Source organism: Lagenorhynchus albirostris, chromosome 10 (genome assembly GCF_949774975.1).
Source record: "Lagenorhynchus albirostris chromosome 10, mLagAlb1.1, whole genome shotgun sequence".
In the NCBI taxonomy this organism is placed as follows: Eukaryota; Metazoa; Chordata; class Mammalia; order Artiodactyla; family Delphinidae; genus Lagenorhynchus; species Lagenorhynchus albirostris.
This window is the reverse complement of record NC_083104.1, coordinates 39,913,238-39,929,161: the sequence shown is the minus strand read 5'-3', so window position 1 is coordinate 39,929,161 and position 15,924 is coordinate 39,913,238. Positions and strand designations below refer to the sequence as shown.

General features: G+C 45.2%; 1 protein-coding gene across 17 annotated transcripts in view; it reads right to left on the bottom strand.

Moving 5' to 3' along the window:
• MAP4 (microtubule associated protein 4) overlaps window positions 1-10,816 on the bottom strand; it is a 171,370-nt gene extending 160,554 nt beyond the window's left edge. For 10 of the 17 annotated variants that reach the window (XM_060162066.1, XM_060162071.1, XM_060162074.1 and 7 more), the window contains exon 1: window positions 10,662-10,816. The gene's annotated coding sequence lies outside the window, so the exon portion shown is untranslated. The remainder of the gene's footprint in view (window positions 1-10,661) is intronic. The other 7 variants (XM_060162080.1, XM_060162081.1, XM_060162085.1 and 4 more) reach the window with 3 other exon arrangements.
• Window positions 10,817-15,924: the final 5,108 nt, after the last annotated feature.

Sequence of the window (15,924 nt, the reverse complement as noted above, 5' to 3'; positions counted from 1 at the left end):
ACTAGTTGAAAGGCACCCCTATTCCTGACTGATGAACTGGCTTGTTTGCCCCTGAGGCATTTCAGCAAGCCTCAGCTACAGTATGCATATAAAATTGTTCAGAATACCCTTCAAACATTTCTTTTGTCTCCGTTATTAATGTTACCCCGATTTTAGTTTGCTAAAGAACAGCTGTCTGGGTAGCCTGCTGACATTCACTTTAAATTATACCCAACCCAAAGAATCACGCTAAAATGGACAGTGATTGAGTACTAGGCAACCAGCTATTGCAGAGAAACTCATTCTTAGTGATCCAATCTTACCCTTGATTATTAGGTATATTACTATGCAATACTTTTTCTGTCACCGTTTAAAAAAAAGACAGATGTGATTAAAACAGTGAGATTTTTCCTATTTAACCTATTAAATTAGCAATTTTTAATGTATAATTTTTTTAATGATAAAATTTTCTTAATGATAATTCTCAGTGCTACCAAGGGTATGATGAAATGGGCATTGGTAAGAATGTACAATTTTCCAGAAAGCAATTTTGCAAAATGTATCAAAAGCCTTAAATTTACACACTGCCTGACTCAGTAATTAAATATATATTTAAGAATCTAGGGGCTTCCCTGGTGGCGCAATGGTTGAGAGTCTGCCTGCCGATGCAGGGGACATGGGTTTGTGCCCCGGTCCAGGAAGATCCCGCATGCCGCGGAGCGGCTGGGCCCGTGAGCCATGGTTGCTGAGCCTGCACATCCGGAGCCTGTACTCCACAATGGGAGAGGCCACAACAGTGAGAGGCCCGCGTACAGCCAAAAAAAAAAAAAAAAATCTAGGGCTTCCCTGGTGGCGCAGTGGTTAAGAATCCGCATGCCAACGCAGGGGACACGGGTTTGATCCCTGGTCCGAGAAGATCCCACATGCCACGGAGCAACTAAGCCCATGCGCCACAACTACTGAGCCTGCGCTCTAAAGCCCGCGAGCTACAACTACTGAAGCCCGTGAGCCACAACTACTGAAGCCCACATGCCTAGAGCCCGTGCTCCACAAGAGAAGCCACTGCAATGAGAAGCCCACACACCACAAGGAAGAGTAGCCCCCGCTCATCACAACTAGAGAAAGCCCGCACGCAACAACAAAGACCCAAAGCAGCCAAAAATAATAAATAAAATAAATGAATTTGATAAAAAAAAAAAACTATCATAATTTTTTTTTTTGACCATACTGTGCAGCTTACAGGATCTCAGTTCCCCGACCAGATATTGAACCAGGGCCCTCCGCAGTGACAGCGTGGAGTCTTAACCACTGGACCACCAGGGAATTCCCCCAAGGATGCTTTTTTTAAAAGAATTTCTTGGGAGTTCCCTGGCGATCCAGTGGTTAAGACTCTGAGATCCCACTAAAGGGGGTTTGGGTTCAATCCCTGGTCAGGGAACTAAGATTCCACGTGCCAGGCAGCATGGCCAAAAAAAAAAAATTTCTTCATGTCTGGTAATGAAAGGTAGACAAAACAATAACAAAAGAACAGGGGACTTCCCTGGTGGTCCAATGGCTAAGACTCCAATATCGGAGGCCCAGGCTCGATCCCTGGTCAGGGAACTAGATCCCACATGCATGCCGCAACTAAGAGTTTGCATGACACAACTAAGGAGCCCATGGACCACAACTGAGAAGCCCACCTGCCACAACTAAGGAGCCCACCTGCCACAACTAAGGAGCCCACATGCCACAACTAAGGAGCCTGCCTGCCACAACTAAGACCCGGTGCAACCAAATAAGTAAATAATTTTTTAATTAAAAAAATAGAGTAATAAAGTCAGAAGTAAGGAGAAAATAAAGCATGAAGTTTTATTTCTAATTACCTACTACTAGGATCTGATCTTGGCATTCTCTAGGTGAATATTTTCTTAATCTATTCAAGGAAAAATAAAGAAAGAACAAATCAAAGTTATAGACATAGGAAGGATAACAAAGGCAAAGGATAACAGAATCAGGATTCCCCTTTGGAACAATGGACAGAAATCAGGAGTTACAGAAGGAATACAGGAGTGTAAAAAAGTCCAACACATAGATTCAAAAAACCAACCAGGGGCTTCCCTGGTGGCGCAGTGGTTAAGAATCCACCTGCCAGTGCAGGGAACACGGGTTTGAGCCCTGGGCCAGAAGATCCCACATGCCGCGGAGCAACTAAGCCCATGTGCCACAACTACTGAGCCTGCGCTCTAGAGCCCGCAAGCCACAACTACTGAGCCCGCGTGCCACAACTACTGAAGCCCACACGCCTAGAGCCCGTGCTCGGCAACAAGAGAAGCCACCGCAACGAGAAGTCTGCACACCGCAACGAGTAGCCCCCCTTCACCACAACTAGAGAAAGCCCACGTGCAGCAACGAAGACCCAACACAGCCAAAAATAAATTAATTAATTAATTTTAAAAAACCAAACAAACAACCAACTGAGGACAAAGACTTGGGTTAATAGCAGTTCTAGAGAAAAAAAGACCTACAGGTGACCTTACTACCAGACAAGTAAAAACTAACACTGAAAAGTGGATATTGAAAGAAAAAAGAACCTAATTTATTCTAAAGCAACATTGATGGAAACTAAGCTCCCCAAGGGCAGGGATCATTTTAAATTCCTTAATCACTTTACTTTCAGGGCCTAATACAGTAGTATCTGGACCAGAACATACGTGACAAACTGACAAACTGCAGCATGTCCAGAGGATGATGCCCACACAGTAAAAAGTTTAGAAAGCACATTTCAGAAGAGGTGGCTAGAAGGAAAAAACTGTTTAGTCTGGAAAATAAAAAATTTCAGTGGGACAAAATAACTGTAACTAAATAGCTGTAAAGTGGAGATTGGAGCTACAAGGAATAATTGTAGATAGCAAAATTAGAACCAGTGAATAAAAACTGCAGGGAGGCAGCTCTGAGATAATTATCAAGGAAGTCTTTCTAAAATGACAAATTTGCAAACCTGGAATTGATAGCCACCAGCTGTGAAGTCCCTGTCTAGGGGAATACTTCCTAAAAGAGAGGACTGGATGAATCACTTATACTATGTGAAAAACTGCACTAGATTATCTCTAAGATCTCTACCAAGTCTATGATTCTACAAGTAGGAAGAAGTCCAGTAAAGTAATTATTTTTGCTCTCAACACTGCCAAAGTTTAAAAAAAAACCTAAAACCCAGGAATTTCTTTAATTAAAAGGAACAATCCCACCAAGAAGGGATAAAGGTTGACCTGTTGGTCAAGATACTTGATATGAAGAGACTGCTTTGCTTGAGATTAAGCTTTTCATTGGGAGTGAGAATAGGTCACCAATTCCAGCTACAGTCACTCACTTCCTGTTTGGCCAGGGGCAAATGACTTCACCTCTCCACTGGAACTGAAAAATAGTAATTTAAAATACCAATATTACAGGAATATAATTTAAATTAGTTAACTGCAAAATACTTTAGAATTTACCTTATGTGACAATTAAAACTGCATTTTCCACCTGAAACTAACATAATATTGTAAATCAGTTACACTCCACTATAAAATAAAATTTAAATTAAAAAAAAAGAAATACTAAAAAAAAACCCTGCAGTTTCCTACTTTACACATACACTACGGTTGAACTATTAAGTAAATCTATTATAAATAATAAGAACCAAGTTTCTCACTGACAGAGAAAGAAATTACAAATAAGCAAGGAGGTGAATGCTAGAATGAACTCTGTGGTGCTGGATTAGAGTCGGAAGAGACCAGTATGAATCCATGATTATATTTATATACAGATAGATACAGAAACAGATCTGTGTAGGGAATTCCCTGGTGGTCCAGTGGTTAGGACTCTCTGCCCTTTCACTGTTGAGGGCGCAGGTTCAATCCCTGGTCGGGGGAACTAAGATCCTGCAAGCTGCGACGCGTGTCCAAAACAAAACAAAACAGGTATGTGTATACCTGGGTCAGTATACATACATATATTTCCCAGCTCTGTTCCCTAAGAGTGCCAAGAAGCAGTGATATCCCAGTAGCAATGAGTACACCCAGTTCATTTAGAAACCAGACCTTGGTTCCTAAATATTTTTCTGCAATAAAAGAAACCAGAGCTCCTTCAAGAAATGGTTGGTTCTAGGGCCAGGGCTGGGGAAATAAAGATGAGACTGGGGCTTCCCTGGTGGCGCAGTGGTTGAGAGTCCGCCTGCTGATGCAGGGGACGCGGGTTCGTGCCCTGGCCCGGGAAGATCCCACATGCCGCGGAGCGGCTGGGCCCGTGAGCCATGGCTGCTGAGCCTGTGCGTCCGGAGCCTGTGCTCCACAACGGGAGAGGCCACAACAGTGAGAGGCCTGCGTACAGCCAAAAAAAAAAAAAAAAGATGAGACTAGAGCATCTTGCAGCACCAGAAAATAAAAATGTGATCCAAAAAAAAAGCGGGGGGGGGGGGGCTCATGTCAAAAGAACATAGGTGGCAAATGGCCAAAGCTATAAGAATTTATGTAACAAAATATAGTACTGGATTACAATCCAAAGGGAGAAAAATGTTCATGAATCCATACTGATATAAATGATTAAATAAATAAATGGGGGAAAGGCACAAATCTTCCTTACAGAAGAATTCCAAATAATAAATGTAGGAGGAATGAGGGAAACAAAATCACCACTAGAATAACACAATAATAATTGCTGCTGCAGGCAAGTTTCACTGCCGAATGCTAAAATTAATGGATGAAACTTTAAGAAAGAAAATCAGATCTTTGCTTAGCCTCACAGAGATATTTACTAATTACTGTGGGTGGTTTTAACTTATGCTCACAAATTCTTTGATACTCATCCCTTCAGGAGGTGGAGCTTAAATTCCCTTGCCCTGGAGTGTGGCTTTACTCAGTGACTCATTTCTAGCTTTTAACAAATGAAGTAAGGAAACGGAAAAAGAGTCACTTTATTGAAAGCTGGCAGCCACACGACCTTCAATCAAGCTACCAAAGTTAACGTCAGTAATAAGTCGTGTTGATATCAGATATCCTCTGATACGAAATATGATGGGACAAGAAGGGCATACTATCTCTCTGGTAATCTTCCCTAAAATGCCTAACCTCACTCAGGCTAATCAAGAGAAAACAGAAAATGCAAATTCAGGAACACTCTACGAATGACCACTATTCTTCAAAAGTGTCAAGCATCAAAGCAAGGAGAAACCAAGAAACTGTCACTGGTTGGGAGAAACTAAGGAACCATGACATCTTAAGTGCAATGTGGTATCCTGGATTGAATCCTGTAACACAAAAAGAGTATCAGTGTGGAAAAACTGGGGAAATCAGAGGAAAGTCTGTAAGTTAGTTGATAACATTAAACTAATGTTGCTTTCTTAGGGCTTCTCTGGTGGCGCAGTGGTTAAGAATCTGCCTGCCAACGCAGAGGACACGGGTTCGAGCCCTGGTCCGCGAAGATCCCACATGCCGCGGAGCAACTAGGCCCATGCGCCACAACTACTGAGCCTGCGCTCTGGAGCCCACAAGCCACAACTACTGAGTCCATGTGCCACAACTACTGAAGGCCGCGCGCCTAGAGCCCGTGCTCCGCAACAGGAGAGGCCACCGCGATGAGAAGCCCGCGCACCGCAACGAAGAGTAGCCCCTGCTCACCGCAACTAGAGAAAGCCTGTGCACAGCAACAAAGACACCCAACGCAACCAAAAATAAATAAATACATTTAAAAAAAAAAAAGGGCTTCCCTGGTGGCGCAGTGGTTGAGAGTTCGCCTGCCGATGCAGGGAACACGGGTTTGTTCCCCGGTCTGGGAAGATCCCACATGCCGCGGAGCGGCTGGGCCCGTGAGCCATGGCCAGTGAGCCTGCGCGTCCGGAGCCTGTGCTCCGCAACGGGAGAGGCCACAACAGTGAGAGGCCCGCGCACAGCATAAAAAAAAAAAAACAACTAATGTTGATTTCTTAATTTTGATAAATGTATGATGATTATATAAGATGTTAACATTAAGGGAAGCTGAATGAAGAGTATACAGAAATTGTGTACTATCTTTACAACTCTTCTGTAATCTAAAATTATCTCAAAATAAAAGGTTTTTTTAAATTGCATTTTACCTTGTAAAATTGGGGAGAGTGAGGAAAGGTTATAAATACATTTCAAACGATTCTTAAATGCAAACTAACAAAATGGATTTTACGGGGCTTCCCTGGTGGCACAGTGGTTAAGAATCCGCCTGCCGGGCTTCCCTGATGGCACAGTGGTTAAGAATCCGCCTGCCAATGCAGGGGACACGGGTTCGAGCCCTGGTCCGGGAAGATCCCACATGCCGCGGAGCAACTGAGCCCGTGCACCACAACTGCTGAGCCTGCGCTCTAGAGCCTGCAAGTCACGGTTACTGAGCCTGCGAGCCTAGAGCCAGTGTTCCGCAACAAGAGAGGCCACCGCAATGAGAGGCCCACGCACCGCAGGGAAGGGTGGCCCCCGCTCGCTGCAACTAGAGAAAGCCTGCGCACAGCAACCAAGACCCAACACAGCCAAAACTAAAAAATAAATTAAAAAAAAAAAAAAAAAAGAATCCGCCTGCCAATGCAGGAGACATGGGTTCGAGCCCTGGTCCGGGAAGATCCCACATGCCACAGAGCAACTAAGTCCGTGCACCACAACTACTGAGCCTATGCTCTAGAGCCCACGAGCCACAACTACTGAAGCCCACATGCCACAACTACTGAAGGCTGCATGCCTAGAGCCTATGCTCTGCAACAAGAGAAGCCACCGCAATGAGAGGCTGACGCACCGCAACGAAGAGTAGCCTCCGCCCTCTGCAACTAGAGAAAGCCCACGCACAGCACCAGATGCGGCCAAATATTATTTATTTATTTATTTTTAATGGGTTTTACGATGAGAAGATTAACTTTTCAACCTGTAAGGAATCACAAAAGTACATTCAGTTGACTTTCAAGCTTAAAATTTTAATGACATACAAAGTAATTCCCCTAAGGTCTGCGTTGAGAAATTAGCCTACAATGCTCTAAGAAGACAGTGTGTACAAACCCCTCATATATATGTTTGCTCTATCCCCTTTCTTGACCCTAACTATCCTCAGCATACTCACTCCTAGCAATAAGGCCACAGTAACCTGGTTCTAAGAGTGCCATTTAGAAGGACAAAGTGAAATCAGTTGATATCTACTCGGTTTCCTTTTCACACTGAGCAAGTCAAATGAACTACACCAAGATGACTTCAAAATGTTCCTCTCAGATTTTCCCGCTTTTTAAAGAAAAATAAAACCTACATATCAACGACTGATGCTTAATATTTAAAAAGGAGGAGGAGGAGGAGGAGGAGGAAAATAGCGATGTCAAAAATTTGAAGTATCAACAGCAAAAGTTTATGCAGCCAAAGGATGGAGGACCACCAAATTCAGAAACAAGATTAGGAGAAAGAACAAGACCCTAAGATCAATAGGAACCATATCTCTAAAACTAAGCAACCTATCTTGATGTAGGTAGGAGGTTCAAACCACACAAGGGAACACTCATTCCCACCCCCACCCTACAACCAAAATTAAAACTGCAAGCAAGTATCTTTCCTTGTTCTCAAGCCATTTTGAAAAAGTATGACAAACTTGTCCTACTCTCCCCTGAAAGCCAATTAATTAATAGAAGTTTTCATACCCTCTAAAAAATAAAGCTTAGGCATAAGAAAGACAGGTGTTTCCTTCACTGTCAGCAAACAATGGAAAATGACTTTTTTAATATGTAATATAAACTTATTTATAAATTTGGGAATTTTAACTCAAGTAAGTATATGCTGGTATGACAAATATATGAAGAGTTGACTTAAAAAACTGAGACAGTGGGGAAATGTGTGAGAATCTCCCCAGCACTGTCCAACATAAATATTCCATAAGTTACAGAAAAAAACCCAAAGAAACTTTTTGGCCAACCCAATAGGAGTTTGCATAGTGGAGAAAGAAGGCAGACCCACTAGGCTTCTGTGACTTGATTAGAACATCCCCTAAGAACATACAGTGCCCTTAGTTTCAATTCTATAATCAACTGCATCCTTATTACTGATTTGGCTGCCCAGAAACAAAGGAGGTACCCTGGCCAGTGGATAATTAATTCCCATGTGCATATGGCACTTAAAACTTTGGACATAAATAATTTTTTTAATTTTTAAATATTTATTTATTTTGGCTGCACTGGGTCTTCACTGCGGCACGCAGGATCTTCATTGCGGCATGTGGACTCTTAGTTGTGGCATGCATGCATGCAGAATCTAGTTCCCCAACCAGGGATTGAACCTGGCCCCCTGCATTGGGAGCACAGTCTTACCCATGGACCACCAGGGAAGTCCCTGACGTAAATAAACTTATATTTGGCTTATCAGTCTCCAGTGAGATTACTCTGCATGAATAAATTCTGAAGTGCTTGAATCACCCATGTGAACCAAAAATGTCCAGTTTCTGAAATGTCCAGTTTCTGAACTACTGTGGGAGTCAGAGGGACATTGGTGTGGATGCCACTTTATCTGTGTGACCTTGATTCCTGTCAGTCTCAATTTCCTCATCTGTAAATAAACACCAACAACTAGTGCCTGGAAGATGGCAAGTGCTCAAAAAGTGATAGCTTTATTATATTTAAGGCAAATTTGAAAGGAAGTGTATAATTGAGGTAAAAACATTTCATTTAAAAAGCAGCAGTATGGGACTTCCCTGGTGGCCCAGTGGTTAAGAATCCACCTGCCAATGCCAGGGACACGGGTTCGAGCCCTGGTCTGGGAAGATCTCACATGCTGGGGAGCAACTAAGCCCGTGCACCACAACTACTGAGCCTGCGCTCTAGAGCCCGCGAGCCACAACTACTGAAGCCCGCACACCTAGAGCCCGTGCTCCACAACAAGAGAAGCCACTGCAACGAGAAGCCTGCGCACCGCCACGAAGAGTGGTTCCCGCTCGTTGCAACTTGAGAAAGCCCGTACGCAGCAACAAAGACCCAACACAGCCAAAAATAAATAAATAAATTATTAAAAAAAAAAAAAACAGCAGTATGGACCATCAAACCACATCAATTTAAAAGACATCCCTTGACAAGAGATGTCCCATGCAAGAGAGTTGAGAAGCGCAGTTAAAATGCTACAAGTAAAGTACCCCCTGTACTGTACAGATGGAGTCTCTTGCTTAGCAACTCTAGTGTTGTCTACCAAACACCCAGCCCATAATAGTTAGAGCATGACAACTGTTCACTCTAAATCCATGTGCTCAGCTTGGATTCAGAACTGATTTATAAAAATAGCTGCTGCTGCCGCTCTTTGAATCTCTTTGAGCTGATGACTGGACAGTGTTACCCTATAGGCCTAGAGCAGCTGTATTCCCTCACCACACCCATTTCTCTGTCTGCCCAGTCGAGCTGACGGCACCCCCACCCCACCCCACCCCCATCTCTGCAGCATACTATTCTCCCTCTTCCCGGGCTGAGTGAGCAAATTACAAGCACAAATATCCCCTGATGCAATGCCACAACCATCCCTGGGAAAGAGCAGAGGCAGTTGCCAAAAGCGCAGCAGCAGGAAAATGGGCGGGAGACACACACACACGCAGAGCAAGAAACACTGCAATCCTAGGGAGCCAGGGAGAGGGAATCGAGAGGCCCTGGGGAGCAATACTGTAACTGGACCGAGGAGGGTGAGGAGAAAAGGGGGTTCCCAGGAGAAAGCTGGGTAACACTAACCATCCAGAGAAGCACGTTTCACTCTGGGTCTGGGTCCTTAAACACAGACCTAAGCGTAATCACTGTCTCCTCCCCAAAGCAGCAAATGCATTTAATTTACCCATTCCTGGATGGAAGGAAAACCCTAACATCCCCCGCCACCCCCACCCCCCCACAGGGTAATTTCACCGAAGAGCTCAAGCAACATACCAGCGGAGAACCTGGTCCATGTGCTAAATCACAATCTCTGTTCTGGGTAACATTTCCAACTGCCCCCGAGGTGCCTGTCCTATCCTCGCATCCCCACCCCTTACAGCAAGCGACCCCTGCGCACTCCCACAGCCAGAAACATGCTTAGTCCCCAAACAGTGCTAGGGCCACGCACGCAGGAAGAGCCCTGCCTGGGGCCCCGTTCTCCCGACCACCCTCCAGCCCCTCCCGTAACTCCTGACCCTGCACACTCTCTAAGGCTCGCCTCAGTCCCACCTCAACTGACCCCCCAAAGCCTCACGGGACAACCTTTGAGTTCTACGTCCTCGAGCCCCACCGGGGCCTGACCCTGCACCCTCTCTAAGGCTCGCCTCAGCCCCACTTCAACTGACCCCCCAAACCTCACGGGACAACCTTTGAGTTCTCCTATGTCCCCGAGCCCCACCCAGGGCCCCAGGCTGCAGCCGACCCTCGCTCCCCAGGCTCAGCCCCATCCCTCGCCCAAGGCGTGCCTCTCGGCCCCACCGCTCCAGACCCCAGCAGCTGGACCTCTCAGCCCGCCCCGCCCGGCGAGTCTCCGGATCACGCCTCGAAGACTTGGAATATCACGCCCGCAGGCCCCCCGCCCGGCCGCCCCCGCGTCCCGAAGCCGGCGGCCACCGCCCTTCCCCGCCTCGGGAGGGCCTGGTGGGGTCCCGGGCGGCCGCGAGGCGAGGCTCGGGCAGTCCCGGGGGCAGTGGGGAGGCCACCCCTCTGACGGGGTCCCGCCTGCCGCTGCACCTACCCGCCGCCGCCGCTGCGCCGGAGCCTGAGCCGGAGCCGGAGGGAGCCGGGAGATGGCCGAGAGCAGCCGGGAGGAGCCGGGAGCCAGCGAGCGAGCCCGAGGGGCGGGACGCAGGGAGAGGCCGCTTCCTCGTCGCCCTCTTGAGGGCCGGCGCGAGGGAGGGACGCCGCCACCGCCTATTCCGCGGGCGCCGCGTCTCCTGCCAATAAGCGCGGTGAGGGGGCGGGCGGACGACAGCGGCGGACCAATAGGCGCCGGCCCCGCCGCCTCGACCCCGCCGGGGTAGCGGCCAAGCGGAGGGCCGTTGGGGGCGAGGTACGCATGGGGGCTTCAGACGCCCGCCTCCCGCCCGCCTGCTGCCGCCAGAGCGGCGGGAGGACAGACCGGCCTACTCCGCTGCTCTGTGCATTGATCGTCGCTTCCTTTTAGAACTTGGTGCCTGGAGCGGGGAGGATGTGAGCGGCGGGGCACACACGGCCGGGCCTGTGGCTCTATGACGTAACCTGGGAGGGGCGCGGGGCGGGGCCTGGGGCGCTGGCCAGCTGGGCGCTGGAAAGAACCCTAGCGGGATGAGGACGCAGCTGGGGGGCCTCTCCTGGGCTGCTCTGCCACCAGCCACAAGTGACGTGGCTGTTCCAAGTTGAGATACTTTATAAGTGTAGAATACACACCGAATTTCCGAGACTTAAAAATATATATAAAATAGCTCATTCATAATCATTGATTACAATTTGGGTCATTACAAAATTGATTGCAGGTTTGAATATCTTTGGTTAAATAAAATATATTTTAAAACAATTTCATGTTTCTTTTTTACTACTTTTTAAATGTAACTACTGGAGGCACTTCCCTGGTGGCGCAGTGGTTAAGAATCCGCCTGCCAATGCAGGGGACACGGGTTCAATCCCTGCAGAGCAACTAAGCCCGCGAGCCACCACGACTGAGCCCACGTGCCACAACTACTGAAGCCCGCGCGCCTAGAGCCCGTGCCCTACAACAAGAGAAGCCACCAAAATGAGAAGCCCGCGCACCGCAACGAAGAGTAGCCCCTGCTTGCTGCAACTAGAGAAAGCCCGCGCGCAGCAACAAAGACCCAATACAGCCAAATAAAGAAATTAAAAAAATAAAATGTAACTACCAGCAAAAGTAGAATTACTGTTTGGTTCACATTGCATTTCTGCTGGGTAACGCTGGTCCGGAAGTTAAAAGTGATAGCTGACACTGTATTGAATGCTCACTATATTCCGCGCATTCTCTAAGTATGTGATACCTAATAACTCATTTAAATGATCACAACAATCCTATATAGTTGGTATTCATGTTCTTATTATCATTTTACAGATGAGAAAACAAACAGAACTTTAGTGACTTACCTAACTGGTGGTTGCTAGAGAGGAGGAGGGTGAGGATTTGGGCAAAATAGGTGAAGGGGGTTAAGAGGTACAAACTTCTAATTATAAGTAAGTCACAGAGATGTAATATACAGCATGAGGAATATAGTTGATAATACTAAATACTGTAATAATTTTGTATGGTGAAAGATGGTTACTAGACATTGTGGTGATCATTTTGTAATGTATTTAAATGTTGAATCACTGGGAATTCTCTGGTGGTCCAGTGGTTAGGACTCTACACTTTCACTGCTGAGGACGCGGGTTCAATCCCTGGTCGGGGAACTAAGATCCCACAAGCGTTGGGGTGCTGCCAAAAATAAATTAATAAATAAATATCGACTCACTATGTTGTACACTTGAAACTAACATTATATTGCATATCAACTATACTTAAAATTAAATAAATTAAAGGATAAGTGGAAAAGGGATAGCACTGCGAATTTGGAGCCCTGGAAAGGACTTTAAGCCAATCACAGAAAACTGAAATGACTGATCTGGATCACACACCAATTAATAAGACAGGTGTCTTGGCCCAAACCCAGAGATTTCCCCCTCTCTCACCTTACCCAGACTCCAAAGTAGGAGAACTACCATTGCAAGCCTGAATTCATTCATCCAACAGATGTTGACTGAGTACCTGCACATCAGGAAGGGTCACACAGTGAAGGGCACATGTACAAAGATAAAAAAGATTAGGTTTCCTCTCTCGTGAAATTAGCATTACTTCACACCAAAGCCCACTGAAGAAAAGCACACAGGTGGGAGCTAAAAAAGTTACTTGCTCCTTCTCCCTGCTGCCTGGAATAAACAGCCCCTAGGCCTATCCCAGGCTTTATGAATAGAATTGGCTTTGAAATCCTTAGAAGACAGATGGCTAGGAAGATTCAAAAGTGTTGGAATCCTCCACTTCTTCCTTAATGTAACAGAGTCACCATGTTCTGTGTATCCCAAGCTAGACAACCATCTCAGTTATTCCCTTCCTTCTCCCTTCTCAGGCCTACCAGATGCTCCTTCTGCCTCAGAAACATCTCCATCAACATGGATGCTGTTCCCTGTTCTCTTTCCTGTATACTGCCACGGCTACTTCCAAGTCCTCTGCCAAGCTTGACAACCTTCTGGACACCCCCCCTCCAATTCATATACACCCTCCTGCACCCCTTATATACCTCTCTATTAACAGTACTCACCACATATGTGGTAATTATTTGTGTAAACATAGATCTGCCCTAATTGTTTCTCAAGGTATAGGTACTTTCTGTTTGCCCACCTGCAATAGGAAAGAACTTTCCCTTCAGTTCCAGGGTACCCAGGATAAAACACAGAGCCCCAGGGAATTCCCTGGCCATCCAGTGATTAGGACTCTGAGGTTCCACTGCTGGAGGCTGGGGATTCCATCCCTGGTTGGGGAACTAAGATCCTGCAAGCCACATGGAATGGCCAAAAAAACAAAAAAACAAAACGTAGATTCCCAGCATCTCAGAGTTGGAAGGGAATCTTAGCAAACATTTAGTCCCATGTCTAAGGATATATTCTTGAAGCTCCAGAAGTTCACAAGAAGACATTTTAGAGTTATCCAATATATTTATTATCCATGAAAATCATGCTTTATATTTATTCATCCAATTTTTTTTTTAAGGCAGAGCCAGGTGGCACGTGGGCATGTGGGATCTTAGTTACCCAACCAAGGATCGAACCCAGCCCCCTGCATTGGAAGTGTGGCGTCTGAACCACTGGACCTCCAGGGAAGGCCCTATTCATCCAAATTTTGATCAAAATTTTGGCCAGGACACAAACATGGGCAGAGTCCAATGGCTTACCATAGAGCCTTCCCTCTAGTTTTAACCTAAACTACTTCAGTAGCTTTCCTTTGCATTACAATCCTGAAAATGGCTTCCAAGATCCTGTGCAATGATGCTGTCTCTGTTACCCCTCATCGTCTGCCTTGTTTCTCAATATGTCCAGCATTATCTGCCTTCTTTGTTTCCTGAACTTTCCCCTCTCAGGACCTTCCTCAGGCTGTTTTCTCTGCCTATTCTGATTTGTAGGTAATATGAATTTCTGCATAGAAAATTAGGGAAGATCTACAAACTATTAGAATTAATAAGAATTCAGCAAGGTTACTGGATACGAAGTTAACATACAAAAAGGAATAGCATTCCTAAATACCAATAATCATCAATTACAAAATGGGATAGAAAAAAATCTCATTCATCACAGTGAAACAATAAAATTGTTATGGAACCTAGGAATAAACCTAACAACAGAATTGTAAGACCCCGATAGAAAAATGTTATAAAACTTTATAACTTTTAGAAGAAAATATAGGGAGATATCTTGATGCTCTCAAGGTAGGAATTTCTGGCTGAAGTTTCTTGGTACCAACACTTGTCAGATAAATACACAATTTTTACATACCAGTTTTTATCATAATTTATGATGTTTATGTTAGAATTCCAAGAGGAGAGGGAAATATAATTACGTGGATTCAAATTCAAATAGGATAGAGAAATAGAACTTAAGAGCCAGAAGGGTCTTTTGGGGTCATTTAGCCCAAACCTTTTTCAGGTGAGGTAATTGGAACATGTCGAAGACCCACAAAAAAGTGGCAGAATCCAGACTTAAACCCATTTTCCGACTCTCAGGCGGGTACTTTTTGCCCCCACCCCTTCTTTCATCTTTAAAATGGTGTAGCATAGTGATTCAGCAAACATATGTATGTATGTGTATATATATATATATATATATAAAACATGTATATGTACATACATATATACTCATTAATCAATATTACATGTTTTATATATAATACAACATATTAATATGTAACATAGAATATTATATATATGTATTATATATATTATATGGAGGTTTCAGGTAAGCCTTTATAAAAAGACAAACTCAGCTGCATTTCTTCCACCTGTCCAGAATATGGACACAATGCCTAGAGGTAAAACAGCCATCTTATGACAATAAAGACAAAAGCTATGGACTATGGGCTGAGGGTGAAAATTGGAAAATAGGAGGAGACTAGGTCCTTAACATCTTCCAGCAGCTGCACTAATCTTTGACTACCCACCTCTGGACTTCCTATGAAGTGAGAAAAGTAACCCCTATCTCTTAAAGCCATCATTAGTCAATGATGGAGATTTCTCCATTGGTGTAAGCCACCATTGGTCTCTGCCATTTGCAGTGAAATGCAACCCCAAATGGTACATGGAGTAAAAGCCCTGGACTCCAAATTGAGAAACCACGTTACAGTCCCAGCTCTGCCAGGAACAAGCTGTATGGCCTTGGGCAAGCCATTTCCCATCCCTGGGCCTCAGGTTGCTCATCTCTATCAGGGGAAGTAGAACAAGATGGCCTCACCTCTCTCTTCACTCACTTGCATGCTGTGTAATGTACAGGGTGGGACTTCCTCTCCCTTGAAATAAGACTACTTCTTTCAAGGTTCACTAAGTGTTTCCTTGTTCCTGTGACCTCTGGAGTAATTACAAGAGCCTGTTCCTTTTGAGTGCATGTGATACAAAACACAACTTTGGGGTATTCCCTGAACACAAAGTCCCCTAGCTAGGTCCTTGCTCTCTCTTCCTTTGGTGAGTTTCATTTACCTACAACTAGAGGGAGCACAAAGGGGGTTTTACTCTAAAACTAATGGAGCACTGTGCCCACCTCTGCCCTACAGTTGCTGTGTAATTTCTCCTCTTGGGGTCTCAAATTCATCATTTGTGAAATGAGAGGGTTGCAGATGTTCAAAGGGCCCTTCAAGCCCTGACATTCTAAGACTGCATTACACCTTCTGAATTTCATCTCACATTGGGATGGTACTTCCCTGGTTGCTAAATGATTTGCTCTCTGGTATTACAGTTAAG